The sequence below is a fragment of the Pistacia vera genome, unplaced genomic scaffold (genome assembly GCF_008641045.1).
Source record: "Pistacia vera cultivar Batoury unplaced genomic scaffold, PisVer_v2 Contig263, whole genome shotgun sequence".
Classification (NCBI taxonomy): Eukaryota; Viridiplantae; Streptophyta; class Magnoliopsida; order Sapindales; family Anacardiaceae; genus Pistacia; species Pistacia vera.
Genome location: NW_022196072.1, coordinates 23,843 through 42,969, shown reverse-complemented (window position 1 = coordinate 42,969; position 19,127 = coordinate 23,843). Strand labels below are relative to the sequence as shown.

The 19,127-nt window shown below is 35.4% G+C and overlaps 1 non-coding gene across 1 annotated transcript; it reads right to left on the bottom strand.

Annotated features, from left to right (window-relative positions):
- Positions 1-254: 254 nt before the first annotated feature.
- On the bottom strand, positions 255-359 carry LOC116132930. The gene has a single exon (XR_004128469.1). It is a non-coding gene; the product is annotated as a small nucleolar RNA R71 (small nucleolar RNA).
- Between the last annotated feature and the right edge of the window lie 18,768 nt (positions 360-19,127).

Genomic DNA, 19,127 nt, shown 5'->3' with positions numbered 1-19,127 from the left:
TTGGAATGATAGTAGTCCATCCATTCGCTGGTTTCCGAATGATGTCCCAACCTGCATATCGCAAATTTCCTCGAGTTTGCGACACATTCAAGCATAATGGGGTATCCAAGGATGCAATTAGACTAAGGCTTTTCCTATTCTCTCTACGGGATAAAGCTAAGGCTGGTTGATTTCATTGCCATCTGGGAGCATCACCCATGGAATGAGTTGGCTCAAGCGTCCTCACTAAGTATTTTCCACCTGCTAAGTCGGCCAAACTGAGGAGTGAGATTACCAACTTTTACCAACAAGATTCAGAGTCATTGTTGAAGCATGGGAAGGTTTAAAGATCTTTTACGGAGGTGCCCACATCATGGTATCAACTCTGGTCACAAGTGCAAACGTTCTACCAAGGTTTGCTACCAACCATTCAAGCCAGGATTGATTTCTGCAAGTGGGGGAGCCTTGAACACCAAAACACCAGAGGAAGCATACAATCTGATCGAGGTGATGGCGAACAACAACTATATGAGGACTCCGAAAGAATTCAACAAGGAGATCAGCGGGAGTGCTGAAGTTGACAGTTACACCGCATTGGCTGTCAACTTTCAAACATCCAGAAGCAATTAGGTAATGTGTTAAAAATAAATGCAATTGAATCTTTTTCTCTAACATGTGACCTTGTGCAGGAAATCTTCCATCCAAGGATTGTCAAGAAGGGAACCTGTTTGCTCAGCCAGAACACGCCAATTACGTCGATAATTTCCAAAGGGGGCAATGGAATCCATATTCCAACAAATACAATCCAACAGTGAGGAAACACCCGAACTCTCTCATGGAGAACAACAAAACGAGCATAACACACCTCCTATTTTTCGAATCAAGAGCCAACATCTAACTTAGAGAATGTGCTCACCAAGTTCATTGAAGAGACAAACAAGAGGTTTGAGAAGACTGACATCCTTATCCAAAATCAATCAGCCTCTATTAGGAACCTTGAGACTCAAATTGGGCAGATTCATAACATATTAACGGGAAGAGTTCAAGGGGTTTTACCGAGTGATACAGAGAAAAATCCTAAGGAACAAGTGCATGCAATCACTTTGAGGAGTGGACGAATGTTGGAGAATTCAGAGGGTGAAAAACCGAGGCAAGAAAAAAACCTGAAGGATGAGTAGAAGAACGATCGCCATGGCGATGAAGATTGTGGCCACGGCGAGCGTGAGAATGCAGAGAATTTCATCAAAAGGAAGGACGGTGTCCGCGGCGATGAAACTAGTCACCGCAGCGAGCATGAGGCTATTCAAATTTCGTCAGGATTATCCAACGATCGTCGCGGCGATGAATCTGGTGGCCGCGATGACCAAACAAATGCTCAGAAACCCTCATCGAGCCAGGCAACTCTTCCGTACCCACACCGTTTGAAGAATCAGAAGCTTGACAAGCAATTCGATAAGTTTACTGACATATTTCGAAGTTTGCATATTAATATTCCTTTTGTTGATATGTTAGAACAGATGCCGAAATATGCAAAGTTTCTTAAGGAGATCCTCACACATAAGAGAAAATTCGAGGAACATGAGAAAGTCATGTTAACGGAGGAATGCAGTGCACTGATTCAAAAGAAACTACCACCTAAACTACGAGATCCAGGGAGTTTTACTATCCCTTGTATTATTGGTAGTTGTTATTTTAATAAAGTGTTATGTGATTTAGGGGCAAGTATTAACTTAATGCCATTTTCCATCTACAGGAAGCTTGGATTAGGAGAAGTGAAGCCAACCATTGTGTCTCTCCAATTGGCAGATCGATCAATAACATATCCTAGGGGGGTGGTAGAAGACGCCCTGATTAAGGTAGACAAACTGATTTTCCTAATAGATTTCATAGTGTTAGACATAGAGGAAGATCGGGAAATGCCTTTAACGACCTTTCCTAGCCACGGGTAAAGCATTGATAGATGTTCATCAAGGGAAACTAATCTTAACGGTAGAAGATGAGCAAGTAGAGTTTAATGTTTTTTATGTTAAGAAGCGTCCATCCGACTTAGACACATGCTTTGAGGTTAGTGTCCTTGATAACATAGTGAATAAAAAATTTGAAGAAAACTGCCCTAGTTCACCCCTAGAGAAGTGTTTAGTCAACTCTAGGACTATAGAGGTTGACTTTGAGATGTTAGATGAACAACAATTAAAGCCATATGGGAATGGTGAAATTAAGGATATGAGGGCTTGGATTCTCCTAGATGATCTGGATTGAAGAAAATGAAAAGTCAAGCTTACGACTTTAACCAAGCACTTTTGGGAGGCAACCCAAGCTTTTTATTTTTTATTTTTTTTTTCTTTCATTGATTAGTGTGTCATTTTTGCAGGTGCTAAGTTTCAAGTATGTTTATTTTTTTTTTTTCTCCTCTATTTTGTGTAAATAATTTTGATGTTATGGTTGTTTCTCTAAATTCATAAATTTAACATGTGACGTGTGTTTCTGATGAGGTGCACCGCAAGTTTCTTTGTTTTGACAGAATTAAAAGACAACAATGAAATGAAACGAGTTGGTGATCAAATTGTCATGCGTATTCGCACTTCACGATTGCAAAAGGAGGTAACTTTTCTCTTTCTCTTATTCCTACGCTTAACATTGGGGACAATGTTGATTTTATTGGTTGGGGGTAGGAATTTAAGAAACTTAAATTGAGCAGNCTGATTACTCTTATATTCCTTCTACATATCTACTTTTACATGTCCATTTTTTTATTTTTAGCAGGTCAAGCAGCAACGTCAGATGGTTCGCCTGAACTGGAAGGTATTTTACAAAACCTTAAGGTCACGCTGGACAAACTCAACACTACCAGAGTGATGAACAAAGATATAATGAATGCGTTGTTAGAAATAACAGGCTCAACCATACATGTAATATTCGATTTATGGAAACATGAATCCCTGATTATTGCCAAAGAAAAGGAACTTGGTATTCCTCGAGCAGAAAAATAGAACTATATATATAAACAATTATATTATCAATAAAATCAATAAAAGATTCACAGTTTATTGTTCCCATTTAATAATGATACCAGAAGCTAATATAAATACTGTTTATTCTACTGTTAATGCATAATTCTACATTACTATTTTACACCTTTTAATCCATTTCTTAAAGATTCCATTTCATTGTATAACTTAATGGGTTGGATTTAAATTTTAAAAGTTTTTTAATTAAGTAGTGAATAAGTTTCTCAACAATTGAACTTAAACTTATTCTATATGTGTTGAATGATTAATTTCTTTGTATAATTCAATGACTTAGATTTAAATATTAATTTTTTTTTATATGTTCCTTAAAATGACATGAGAACTAAATGTCTAAAGTTGTTTTTGTTCTCAGAATGATCCAAAATTGTCTTTTCGCATATTGGTTATATGGCGATATGTGGGATTGGTTCCAGTCCGGGTTTGGAGGGTTTTGAGAGATGGAGTTTAAGTGGGAATTTGTCAACAAGGCTGATTAGTAGGCAGTTTGTGGGAAGTCAAAGTCATGTGTGATGTTTCAGAGGATAAGTTTTGGAGTTCAGTGTTCATCTTTGAGGAAGGTTGTTTCTCGAGTTGAATCTGAGGTTGTTTATGTGGAGGAAGAAGAGTCAGGGCATGTTATGAGGTTCAAGATGTCTGATTTCAAGATTCTTGATCGTATTAGCCTTGGCCTTGCTAGGCGGGTATGTTTGTGTGAAGAATTCAAATATTTATTGGAAATTTGATGGTGGTGTTTGATTATTTTTGTGATTTAATTGAATTGGGATTTCTTGTAGGTTGCTGAGGTTGTTTTTGAAGCCATTGTGAATGATTCTAATAGGTTTCATTTTTTTTTTGTTTCCTTCTCATTATTTTCTTATGATATGTTAGACTAAGGCGTGAACTTATGATGTTTGTATTGTGAGATTGCAGCCCTTTGTATAACACAAGAGTTGTGCTAGAAAACTAGATGAAACGTAAGATCAATTGAGGAGTGAGTAACTTCTATTACTACTGGTAGTGCTTTTGGGNACGCCACTTTCACTGTTTGATTGAAAATCAAATATTTCTTTTTCTTCTTCTTGATTTCTTAAGGCCAAGAAGGATCTAGCAAATCCCTCCTTGGTTCCTTGCGATTGTCTTTGTGTAGACTTCTACGGTTCGATCCTATACTTGGATCGGTAGCAAACAAGTTCAAAGATAATATTGGTGGAGCATCCAACGTGGGTATGAATCTAAACTTTAGATTTATTTTTCAGCAGATTCTTGTTGTAATATATAAACTGTAATTTTCTATGCCCTGATTTTGGGTTCTAAGGAACGATCCATGGTTGTAAAATTTTGTTTTCTGCTGTGCAACCGGGTCGTTTCCTAACAGTTTTTGTTCTCAGAATGATCCAAAATTGTCTTTTTACAGATTGGCTATATGGCGATATGTGGGATTGGTTCCAGTCCGGCTTTGGAGGGTGTTGAGAAATGGAGTTTAAGTGGGAATTTGTCAACAAGGCTAATTAGTAGGCAGTTTGTGGGAAGTCAAAGTCAGTGTGATGTTTCAGAGGAGAAGTTTTGGAGTTCAGTGTTCATCTTCAAGTAAGGTTGTTTCTCGAGTTGAATATGAGGTTGTTTCTGTGGAGGAAGAAGAGTCAGGGCATGTTATGAGGTTCACGATGTCTGATTTCAAGATTCTTGATCGTGTTAGCCTTGGCTTTGCTAGGCGTGTATGTTTGTGTGAAGAATTCAAATGTTTATTGGAAATTTGATGGCGGTGTTTGATTGTTTTTGTGATTTAATTGAATTGGGATTTCCTGTAGGCTGATGAGGTTGTTTTTGAAGCCATTGTGAATGATTCTAATAGGTTTCATTTCTTTTTAGTTTCCTTCTCATTATTTTCTTATGATGTGTTAGACTAAGGCGTGAACTTATGATGTTTGTATTGTGAGATTGCAGCCATTTGTATAACACAAGTGCTAGAAAACCAGATGAGACGTAAGATCAATTGAGGAGTAAGTAACTTCTATTGCTACTGGTAGTGCTTTTGGGAACCAGCATGGTTATTGGTGATGGCATTCTAACTCCATCAATGTCTGGTATTATTTCTTTCATACATTACATATATTTTCCATGTGAAGTTATAGATTGATTATGGTACACAACATAATGGTATGGTTTTGTCCATAGATCTCCATCAAATTGGGTATGATATGTTTTAGCTACTGCACAATGTATTAGCTTCCAAGAATTGCACAACTTTCTCTTACTTTGTCACATTTAATGCATATACAATATGTGTTTATGTGTGTGCATGTGCATGTGTGTGTGATGGGATAAATGAGTAACATCCTTTTAATTGTTTTTTTTCTTTTTAATCATAAATGAACTTAATTAGTTCTCAAGCCCAGCAGCTAACATGATGGAAAGCAGGGACCATATTCGAAAGGTAATCTTTTCTTTTATAGAGTAAAAATTTGATGATTTATGTGCCAACTTAGTGTAATCTTAAAAGCACTTACTCTTTAAGTTTTCTTAATGTCTAAATGCAGTTGAATTTTTTTTTTTCTTGGTGCTTTTATGCAACCAGACTAAATTTAGTAACCCATTATTTTCTTTGAGTATAAACTCAAACTTCTTGCAGAAAGAGTTTTTCAAATAGAAATTTTTAAGTTTTTAGTGAACTTTTGCGTAGAACTTAAGTTTGGATTAAAACATATGCGGATGTTTGACAAATTCTTGGATATTCATATTCATATTTGGCTAATTTGACTAACCTCTTGACTTGAGGACGAACTAAGCTCTAGCATCAAGCTCTTTGGAGAATCAATGATGCTTGTTTCATTATCAATTTTTGATATATTCATGGAGCTTGGAACTACAGTTCCCATCTTTCTCTCTGTGCTTGACTAAGAGTTGTTCCACCTACAACAACAACAACCTATACACCACCTGTTAAGCAACCAGAAGTGGTCATTCCAAGTGTAGCCAGACATTGCCCCGCTCACAGGCGTTTACTTTAAACCATTGTTTGTTTATGAAATTTTATATTATTACTGATTTATTTATGAACGTAAATTGATTCAGTTTTGATTCCTTTATTATGCAGCCAACTTTTGGCAGTAATGGTCACAGTGAGCATTGATAGGGGTGACATTCGGAATAATTTAATGAACACTTCTTTTTGGCGTAGACACAGTATGAACCATTTAAAAAATATATATATATTGTCCATTTATTTTGTTTTTCTGTGTCTTATAAATAATGTTATATTGCAAAGTGTTTATCAATGAAGCATATTTTATTATCAAAAAGTTGCAAACTTACATTCTTAGATAGGTTATACATGTTTTTGTTGTGGACTCTGTAGCCAGTAATAGTTTGTGTTTTGTGGCGAATAGAGTTTGTGTTGGATGATAAAGGATGATAAGTTTTATTTTATTTTATTTTTGCTCATTTCATGGTGCTGGTTATCCTTTTAAAATGGTTAAATATTAATTGTTGGACCTCAAAGCAATGGTTATATTCCATGCAGGAACTACTAATTTTAAGAAGGGCAAAATTGTCATTTCAATTATATTATTATGTACCAAATTGTTGTAAGAAAAGTGTTGCAACTCTTCGTTTGCTCTGAAAAGGGAATATATTCCTATCACTAAAATGTTTCAGTATTATGTCGTTCTTCAATTAATTAATTAATTTGTGTCAAAACCACTTTCATAAGTTGCGGGACTTTCAACTTCTATGTATTAAATTCAATTAATTCAATTTCTGCTGAATTACAAACTGACAATTTCAATCTTCCTTCACTTGCATTTTATCAAATTATAAGATGAATGTGAAAGATATGTATTGCATACATTAATTGGATGCATGTGAATCATCCCTATTTTATCAACCGGAAATGATAAAGCCACCGAAGGTTATGCACCGATTTTATGCACCGAATGACGTGACAAAATCCTGACCGTCTATTAATATTCAGTTAAAATTAATCAATGGTCAGGATTTTATTACGTCATTCGGTGCATGAATTCGATGCACTACTTCGGTGATTGTAGCATTACTCTTTATCAACACCAATAAGCAGCAAACACAGGGACCAATTAACGACATCTTAAATGGCAATTATATAACGTTTCTCAGCAATCTTTAAACATAAAAACCTGATTAAAAAAAAAAAAAGAACAATAACAAAATGTTCTATTATAATCAATATTTGACATATTTTTTGGTGAAACAATAATCGTTTACAATTTCTTAAAATATAAAAATTTGATAATAAAATAAAAACAATATAATAAATAAACCCGTGCGCAGGCATGTCAACTAGTAAAATAATCAACAGGAGGCATATTCCTTTTGACCTTGACACGTGGCAATATAAGCAACACACATAATGGGACATGAATTGTTACTTGAATTAGATTTTATCATAATTAACTACCCATTTCGATTAATTTAATCAGAATTCTCTAATTTGTTAACTACTTGGATTGAGATGTGTACGCATTTTTATAGAATAAAATAATAGAAGAAATTTGTTAACTACTTGGATTAATTAAGGGATGCATGAAACTCTTTACAAAAAGTTGATGAAGACTGGATTGGTTAATTGAAAGCCATTCACAAAATGGGGTTCCCTTATCTTGGGTCATTTATAAAGCGACGTTGATTTTATAGAAAGTGTTTTAATTTGTTGGATTATAACTCTTACAAAAAACAAAAATACTTTTTTATTATTTTCTATATTCTTTGATTAAATTATAATTCATCAGATAAATTTTTTTCCTACAAACATAAAATATTAGTCAATAATTTCCTCCGAAGGTTGGTGTGTATTTCTAATTATAGGTAATATATGAGACATTCTATTTTTAATAGAATTCATATTTCAATTTCTAATCAGACTTATATATTCTTTTTTATAATTGTATTCTTTATTAAATGGTTTTCATATAAAATTTTACATAAAAATAAATAAGAAAACGTAGTCATAATATTTCAATAGTTGGATATTATATTTTCACTATTGTTAATAATCATCCTTTGTTGGAGCTGCTGGAAGGCCTAAGGCCTATGTATGGAAATGGCATCAAGCTAGCACTCATTTCTTACATATTTCCCTGACTATCATCAGTCGGCGCTGCCTTCTGCTCCTAAATCCCGCACCTATATCCCAGTAGCCGCTCCTGGCAACTGCAAACCTCCTCGCTGAAACTTTCATTTCTCCATAACCCTTTTAAGTTTTAAATTATATTAATATCTTTAACAAGGAGAATCCACGTAACATCAATTAATTGTCGATCCTGTGGGTGATCATACCCTTACATTATTGGACGTTGTTATCTTACATGTATATTCAATCAAATACTTATTTATATATTTAACCTCTCTTAATTATCTCCGCTCAAACATTATCATAATTAATTAGATTTTAATTTATATATATATATATTTTGGAAGAATATATAGAAAACATAATATATTTGATCTGAGAAATTATCAGATAGAATGTGTTAGTGAAAAACAAAGAAGTAGAGTTCCAAAGGGCAGAGGATTATGCCTAATCCTGTCGGAAGCTAAACACGGTTTCTCATCTTCTAATTCTTTTTTAATCGTTAAAAAACCTATTCGCCCATTAATTTTAATATCCTTCCCTTAAAAAATGGTGCTCGGGAGCCTGCGAGGCAAGTTGAAAGTTGAAAGTTGAGGGGAGATGTAGAGGATTTATGATACTTGTGGGGGGACTTTCGAGAAAAGCTGAAACATCAGGGGAGGTATTGACAATAACATTATGGGGGCGTTTGGTTGGGGGTTATGTGGGATTACTGGGTTAAGTCATCTTGAATTACTTGATTACCATGTTTGGCTGTTAAGTAATACAAGATACCGATAATATTCAAATATCAATAGTAGTTACTACTGATAATATTGGAGGTAATTTGATTACCTCCATTTTCTTAGGTATTCTAAGATTACTAGGGTTATCTTTTTTTGTTACAATTCTATCCCTTATTAATAAAATTTTAGGACAATAATACTCTTATTTTTAAATTTATTTACATAAATATTGCTTTTACTATTTCACCCCAATTAATTAACTTTTTGGACAAAATTACCCTTGAATTCAAAACAAACTGCAGCCAACCCAAGCCACCAACCCCACCCGCCTGCCGCCGGCAACCACTGCCATGGCCAGCCATCGCTGCTGTTGGAACGGCGCACAAAAGGTCGAAAATGGTGTGGCCGTTTTTGGCCAAATCATGCCAAATCTGGTGTGGCCGTCAAAGGCCAGATCAACGACGGACAAATCTATCACGTCTGGCTACAGCTCACGGAGGCCATTTCCTGCCTTCCGTGTGCCGTTAGGTTGCCAACTGTCGGCGGCCTGCAGTGGTTACCGGCAGTGGCTGGGTTAGTGGGGGTGCTTTGTTGATTTTCCAAACTTTTATTATAATAATCTAAATAATAATCAATATTTAATTAGAGGACAATTTAGTAATTTAAATAATATACCCACCAATTTATTCCTCCCAACCAAACATATTAATATAACATGCCCACCAATTAACCAAACACATTTTCTTAAAGATTCCCAGTAATCTTCAAGGTAATCCAACATTTCCAGTAATCCAACGCCCCCTATATATTTCTTAAACAATAGAAGATTTTATCATTACAATAAGAAATTCAAATCTAGATGTTATTTTATCATGGATATTCAATTATCAAGTTTGTCCAATTCAAGTAAATCTCCACAAAGTCTCTCTTAGATAGTGATATTTGACACTTTTACTTAGCTAGTTAATTACTGGCCACGTAAGATTGGACAAAAGGAAGGCTACTAGACAAAAATTTACACTTTTTACATTAAATTTAATAATAAAGAGCCATTAATTAATAATCAATAATTTAATTAACCCCTTTTGTAAGTTATGGAATGCATTCTCAAAAATACATGCATGTCAACTTAATAATCTTGTTCTTTTCTCTACCTTTTCCTGTAAAATTCATACTACACTCTCCTTGACCTTTACTTCATATACTTCTAGATGTCTAATATGAAGGCATACCTAAAATATTACAATCAAATCAAAAACAATAAAAGCTGCTTTAATTTAATTCTATCTGCAACTTTCCCAAATAAGGAAAACTTATGTTGGCATGGGGAGTATAAAGTAATTAAAGCTCTTTGAAATTTCTTGATAAAACACAAGCTAGAGGAACCATTAATTTGTCTTAACTCTTCAGAAGTACATCTCCAGGAAGTGTCTCTCGGATTGTGGTGGTGGTTGACATTTGGTTATGGAATTTGCCATGGACTTACGTAGCAATTTTCTTCCATTACTGAAAATTGCATGTCCAATCTATATTTCACTGCGTTTTCCTCTTCATCACACACGTCTAATACTTGTTCTATAAGTTTCAGTTTTTCAAGTTAAGTAATTGATATAGCCACTGCAATTATGGTGGACAACAAGGCCGCGGATTATATACTCACGTGGTCAAAGCCGTTTTGATTTAATTAAATTCTGCCTGCAAATTTCCCAAATAAGAAAAACTTTGTACATTCAAACATGGAATGTATAAAAGCTCTTCGATATTTCTTAATAAAGCCACAAGCCATTTGACTTCTAGAGGGCTCTCCATTCAAGAAGATCTAGATCTTCAGGACGTGTACGTCTTTGATCAGATACTGAAATTTACTTGGTAATTGTGGAATTTCCATGGACTTACTTTGCAATTCACTTGCTCTATGGAAAACTGCATTGCGTTTCCGCGCTAAATCTCAAAATAAATGCCAAACGCGTAATACTTCTCCTATATATAAGTTCCATCTATATATATATAACACCAAAATCTCCAACTTCAAAACCAATCAAGAAAAACCTTATTATTCTTCTCTTCTCTCTCGTCACAAAACCAATTTCTTCTCACACAAAAACTAATTTTTTAAACATCATGATCACTAAAGTGTTTATTATAATCTTTGTATGTTGTATTGTGATCACTGCTAATAATCCTATGGTGGTTGAAACTGCTGCAAGGCCTATGCCTACGGATGGCCACGAAATCAAGCACTCATCTCGCGTATATTTCCTCGACGATCATGAGCCGATGCCGCCTTCTGAGCCGAATCCCTGCCGCTATGTCCCCGTAGGCCCTCCTGGCCACTGCTAACCTCCTCACTAAAACTTTCATTTCTCTAAGATCCTTCATGTTAGATGAATATATAAGATACGTACGGGGTTTCATTTCTTACTTTCTTTTTATTTTTTCATTTTTCAAATATTCTCTTATAATAAGAATCTACTCATAACATTAGTTGTCAATCGTGTTTTGTGATCATATTATTATAAATTTTATTATTTTTACGTATATTCAATTAAATTTTATTCTGTGTATATATATTTATCATATCTTTTTTCCATCTTATCATCATCATCTCAAAAAATAGATGTATACAAAGATGATTTTGATGGAATTCGCCATACACTTACGTATTTGATTTCCATGGCAGAACAAATTAAAAGCTGATAATTAAGCAACATTTTACAACTTTCCTCCTGAATATTTCATGGAATATTAATTGCATGATAAAAAATAGGTAAACTCTATTTATTTTCTCCACCTCTTCCGGTAAATTCATAATACATTTTAATATGAACTCTTAAGACATATGTTCAGAAATTGTCATATAAATATCAAAGTGCTTGTACCATAAGTTTCAATGTAATGTCTATATATATATAACAACTCTAATCGCACGCCAGTCTCTAAATCAATTAAGGCAATTATATTTCATGGTTTCTTATGTATACACCATTAATTATCTCCAGTGAGATTTTCTTGTTTTACAAATTATATTAATATTTTTTATAAGAATCCATATAACATCAATTAATTGTCGATTGTTTGTGTGATCAGCTACTATATTGATAGATGGGCCTTTTCCCTGCCTCGCCTCAAACCGGGTGGGAATCCCCCGAAAAAATCGGGGATGGAAATGGAGACCAGAAAATTCCCCATCCCCAGGGATAGGGATAGAGGTCTCCCCGAACCGCCCAGGATTACGGGGATTTTGTGGGGAAAAATTCCCACATAGATTTTTGCCCACCTCATTCCCCACGTGCGGGGCAGGGCAAAATCCCCATCCTAAACAATCAACACAACCCATCTGAAAATAAACAAAAAGATCGACACCCACATCAACATTTACACCCCAAACAAAAAAAAAAAAAAAAAAAAAATCAAAACTTTTAAGTTTAAAGATATAAATCATTCATAACAAAACTAACACTGAAACAAATGAGATAAAAAATAACGAAAAGAACAACCTGTGTATGTTTCAAAGAGCAAGACATAGAAGTCATGCACAATGAAGTAGTTCCTGCAACAAAAGCCATTGAAAATGGAAACAGAAAGAGAAGAGATCTGAGAGAAAAAGAATGAAAAGAAAAGAAAAGAAAGAAAATGGGGGAGAGCACGAAGAGAGAAAGGTAATCAATTCTCTTCTCTCATCCAAAAACCAGTATCTTTTAGCACCAAAAACATTTTTTTCAACATCATGATCACTAAAGTGTTTATTATGATTTCTGTATGTTATATTGTGATCACTGCTAATAATCCTATGGTGGTTGAAGCTGCTGCAAGGACTATGCCTATGGATGGCAATGGATGTTAGGAAACGATCAAGTCATGGCAACGGAAAACAAAAATTATGTATAACACAGATCGTTCCTTAGAACCAAGATCAATGCACAAACTTTCAGTTTATACATTAAATCAAAATCTGCAAAAAAAAAAAATCAGTTTAGAGTTAAGAAATCATACACACATTCAGAGGCTCCTCCAACTTGTCTCTAAATGGGTTTCACTACCAATCCAAGAGTATGATCGAACCAACGGTAGTCCACATGAAAATAATCCAAAGAGCTAAAGAGGGATTTGCTAGATCCTCTTTAGCCTTAAGAACAAACAACAAGAATCAAATGTAATATTTGATTCAACCAAATGTGAAGTGGCGTGGGAAGAGAGAAAAGGGGGCTGGAATTTTTAATCAAAAGTGATTGAATGAATTGTTATTTTATTTCACAAAAGCTTGCACTTATATAGTGCACACAATGCCATATTCCATCATGGAATAGACTTAGGCACCAACCCAAACAGCCCTTATGTCCAAACAGCCCCATTTAGATATTTTTATTTTTATTTTTATTATTATTATTTCAATTAATATATGTAAAATATATTAACATTTAACAATAACAATAATTCATTTAAATATATGCGTACACATATTTAAATATAATCTCACTTATTTAATTTTAATATCAAATTAAATAAAGGCTACAACCTCAGCAACTTTAATTACACTGTGAGATACCAAAATATGATTTTGCCTAAAAAGACGAAAACGCCCTTCTTATAAACTGGTTCTTAAATTATCTTCTATGTGTATGACCCGTAGGCTCCTTATCATACCGGAAGTGTGTAGTATCACGATTAACACCAATTAATCGTCTCACTACACACAGACCAAGATTGGCCCCTAGCAAGGCATCATGGCCACCTGATATATTCGGATTCAGCAAAGCAGCTACCTGTCAACGATATAGTTACCGTACAATCCAATCCTTTCATCATCTGTTATCTCATCGAGGCCGAGGGATAGAAATAGTATCTACCTAAGCTACTCTCGATATGTATGTATTCAGTTACTGGACCAATGAGCGAAATAATAAACTGGATAAAGCAACAACTCAATCCCACTGTGGCCACAGTTTTAGTGCCATTGCCATTTACTGAATTACGCCGTGAGATAACTTCCCCTGTACCCGGGAGTGATGAATCCTCTATCGATCTATCATAGTCTTGATACACTCCTTGATGTAGCCAATCACTATCGTATTGACAACTCTAAATAGAACTGCGTTGAGCTAGTGTCAAACTACACCAATTGGTGCACAAGGCGCTCCGGTGATCTCAAGTCTAAGGATCACATGCACCACCATTCGTTAGAGAATTTGTTCCATAGACACTGGGGTTACCATCTATATGGAATCCTCTGGTGGGTCAGTCCAGTGAACTTGTCTACAGCAAGCACCCATGTGTTGCACCAAGTTATCACCAAACAACCTTGACAAGTGAGATCAATCACTGCCTTTTGACAGAGTCATTCAACACTATGATAGCCTTACCGTATTATCTGTGCCCTTACTTCAGAATAATATTGGGGCTACGGATATTTCTAGAATGGCCACCATATATGCTCATAGGATTCTCACTATCAAGATTTGAAACACTTGATACCCTCTTCACGGTTCTATCATTCTAAGGACATATATCAATACATACAATAATGATTTACGCGATATAGAATACAAGGTCTTTTTATTGATCAATGAACATTATTACAATGAGTCAATTCTACAATAATTGATTGGCTATAGGGCACCACTCTAAAAATCTCTCTCTTGCACTACAACCAATCATTCATGTATTTAATACCAAATGATCTCAAGTGTCTTTCATGCTTCTGCTGCGACAGAGGCTTTGTTAGTGGATCTGTGAGATTTTCGTCAGTATGCACTTTATTAATCTACACATTTTTCCTCTCAACTATTTCTCTGATGAGATGAAATCGTCTGAGTATGTGTCTAGACTTCTGATGAGACCGTGGTTCCCTAGCTTGAGCAATTGCTCCATTGTTGTCACAATAGTTGTCTATTGGATCAATAATCTTGGGAAGCACACCAAGTTTAATGACAAACTTCTTAATCCAGACTGCCTCCTTGGCCGCATCTGATAATGCAATATACTTAGCCTCTATTGTAGAGTCTGCTACAGTGCTTTGCTTAGAGCTCTTCCAGCTTACTGCACCCCCATTGAGACAAAATACAACCCTGATTGCAATCGATAATCATCTTTGTCCATTTGGAAACTAGCATCACTGTATCCTCTTACAGTGAGCTCATCTTCCCCTCCATAAACAAAGAACATATCCTTAGTCCTCTTCAGGTACTTAAGAATGTTCTTGACAACCATCCAATCATGCTCATCTGGATCCGATTGATATCTACTATAATGCTCAAAGCACATGAGACATCAATCCGAGTACATAGCATGGTATACATGATGGATCCAATTGCTGATGCATATGGGATCCTCTTAATCCTATCTCTCTCATCTTGTGTTCTAGGACACATATCCTTAGAGAGATAAACACCATGTGACATCAGAAGAAATCCCTTCTTAGATTCTTCCATACTGAATCTTTTCAGTTCTTTGACAATATATGCACTCTGACTTATGCCAAGCAACCTACGTGATCTATCACGATAGATCTTTATTCCAAGGATGTAGGCTGCTTCCCCTAAGTCCTTCATGGAGAAGCACTTGGATAACCAAGTTTTTTACCAACTGCAAGCTTGGTCTATCATTCCCGATCAGAAGTATGTCATCGACATCCAGCTCTAGGAATCCCACAACGCTCCCACTCACTTTCTTGTAAACACAAGGCTCATCTTCATTCTTGATAAAACCGAATTCTTTTACGGCTTCATCAAAACGAATGTTCTAGCTCCTTGAAGTTTGTTTGAGTCCATAAATGGATCTCTACTTGCATACCCTATCAGCTTGTCCATCCAGAACAAAATCACCGGGTTGTGTCATATACACATCCTCTTTAAGGTTTCCGTTTAGGAAAGCTGTTTTGACATCCATTTGCCAAATCTAATAGTCATGATATGCAGCAATCGCAAAAATAATCCGGATGGATATAATCATGGCAACCGGCGAAAAGGTTTCTTCATAGTCAATACCATGAATTTGTTTGAAACCTTTGGCAACCAGTCATTCCTTATAAGTATGCACCTTGCCATCCATGTCAATCTTCTTTTTGAAGACCCATTTACACCTTATGGGTTTTACCCCTTTAGGTGGTTCCACCAGAGACTATACTCTGTTTTGGTACATGGAGTCCATCTTAGATTTCATGACTTCAAGCCATTTAATGGAATCTGGATCCAATATAGCGTCTTTGTAGGTTCTAGGTTCATCGTCTTGGTAAACTAGTACGTCACCATGTTGAGTCACAAGATAACCGTATCTCTTAGGCTCATGGCGTACTCTCCCAGATCTACGTAGCTCTTGTGCTAAGGCAGTTCACTTTGATCCACATGTTGTGGTGCAACCTCTTCATAATGTTCAACCGATTCCTATGGCACATCATCTCGTCCGTCGTCTAGTATAATTTGTGGTTCTAGAACTTCATCGAGTTCTACTTTTCTCCCACTAGTATTTCTTAGAAAAAATTCCTTTTCTAAGAAGACACCAAAACGAGCAACAAAAAATTTGCGCTCTTTTGGGTGGTAGAAATAGTATCCTTTGGTCTCCTTTGGATACCCCACAAATATACATTTACAGGATTTTGGGCCCAACTTGTTCGAAGTCAATTTCTTAACATAAGCTTCACAACCCCAAATCCTTAGATAAGACAAGTTGGGCTTTCACCCACTCCATAGTTCATATGGAGTCTTATCTATAGACTTTGACGGCACACGGTTCAAAATGTGAGTCACGGTTTCTAGGGCATAACTCCAGAATGATGCAAGTAGATCACTAAAACTCATCATGGACATAACCATGTCAAGTAAGGTCCTATTCCTCCTTTCAGACACTCCATTGTGCTAGGGTGTATAAGGAGGGGTGAGTTGTGATACTATCCTGATGAGAATGCAAAATGTCATATTTACCCCCCTTAATGTCTAGTCTTTTATACTTATTTGTTGCCTAAATGTACTCATTATTATTCTATTTGATTTAGGATGCAAATGGAGGTGTTAAATGCAAAACGGAACTAATTAGGTGAATTCAGATAGTTTTGACATCACTTCGTAATCTGGGCATAACTCTCTCATCCGAGCTTCGATTGGGATGATTCAAAATGCTGTAGAACCCTAAGAAAGAGATCTACAACTTTGATGTTTTGAGTTTGGAGAGATACTCGCTGCATCAAGGATATAATCGGGCTTGAAGTTGATGCACCTGCATTGCCGACGTTTTGGAACATTCCATCTTATCATGCAGGTCAATTAGGCAGTTTATTATTGGAAGATTTGAAGACCTATTGCACACAAGTTACAGCTGGACACACCACTTTCCTTTTTTATTTTAGGACTTTATTTTATTTTCGATTAATTAGAATTAGATTAGGATAAATGTTATTTTAGGATATTAGAATATTTTGAGGAGATTTAGTAGAATTCAAATACTTGAATTAGTTATCTTTAAGAGGGGAGAGAGATCAAATTGGATAACACTCACGTCTCTCTTCCTATCTTCTGCAATTTTCTCTTTTGATTTTTGTGACGGCCATGAGTGGCTAATTTTCATAACTTGGTCGAAGGAAACGGAGACCTCGGAATCAATAAAACTGTGAGATCTAATCTGTTTTTAGTGTTCAATATATGCTCTGAGTATTGGATGTTCTTCTATGCATGTTGTCATGATTGTTCCGTTTAATTACTAGGAGGCCTACTAGTTTATTATTTGTTGCAATCTACTGCTAAGTTAGATATCAAATCCGTAATTGTTTGATCCCTTTAACTTGTGAAGTAATTAAGGTTTAAGAGTTTGCTGCGTCAGGAATTATTAAGTCTTAAGAAGAACATTTGACTGAATTAAATAAAACCGCTTGTGTTTGTGTTGTTAAGCTTCATNAATTTAGCAAGAAAAATTCTATGCACTAATCAAGGCATGCATGAACACTTTTGTCACCATAAAATGTATATATAAATTAAACATATAATGATTCTTGCATGCTTCGAATTAAAAAATCAAAAACATCTTTACACATTTTATGTCATGGCCGAATCTCATTCTAAGGAAAAAACAATAAACATTTCATTATCTTATTACTAGGCCAAAACAAGAACATGCATGTCACTTTCATACATGATAAACACAAGAACACTTGGAAAATGTAATTTTTGCTTATAAATTTGACATGCAAGGAGCTTTTAGCTCTAATACCATTTGAAAGAACAACATGCATGAAGAGTGGTGGAAATAAAGAATGAAAGCATGAAAGGTTGGATTCAAAAAGGTTTTCAAACAAAGCATAGAAAAAGCATTATACCTACTCCTTTGCTTTGGGTTGATGAAGACAAGACTCAAAATGATGAGACCTCAACACTTTAACACCACCTTGAGAGAGTTAGAGAGTGACCGTGGCTAGGGAGAGAGCTTTTAGTTTGCTTTTTGAGTGAACAAAGTGAATAAATGATCTAAAATGCAACCATTTGCATTTATATATACTTGGACAGTTTTGTAATTATTTGTTTTTCACTTTCAAGCCCCAATAAAATATTATTTTAAAAGGAAGCCCAAGTATTTATTATATCACCCTTTGAATAATCAATATTATTCAAGGGTCCATGTAAACTAGTTTACATCAACAACCCATTAGTTTACCCTTTTGCCCTTTAACTATTAAAAGGTTATTTTAGTTCATCTCATTTATCTTAACGTTGTAACATATAATAATTAAATATAATTAATTATTGCTTGACTATTTTAACCCTTAAAATGTCACAAACAATTTTCTATGTAACTATTACCGTAGAAATCCCTTTATTACCCTCGGAAGGTGCTAGCCCTCTTCGGATAATCATTTCTCTTTCTCATCCTTCTCTAACTTCTCAAGGCTATTGGTGTGACCATGTAGGTCCACCGTGGATTAGCCATGAGCCGGTTCTGGATGAATCCAAAAACCTGTCCGGAGGCCTAACGACTATGGTAAACATCTAGCAATGTGCCATAGTCCCTAAACCATGATGAAAAAATACTTCATCAAACCCATTTCAGATCATATGTACCATGCAGGTAAAGTCCCTTCATTGATATATCCTAATCGAGCACATATTCATGGAATGTCAAAATCCTAAACTCGATCTTCTATCGAATCGTCGATCAATATGTCCAAAACTCGTCATCACAAACTTGCTTTTGTATGACTAATAATAGACTCTGGCCAGAGATTCTGATTTTCGACATTTATCAATGTTCGACAAGGAACTCGAATCTGGATGGAGTAAACAGTACTCCTAATCCTATATTTCCGAGTCAATGAATCCTTTCTTGACCATC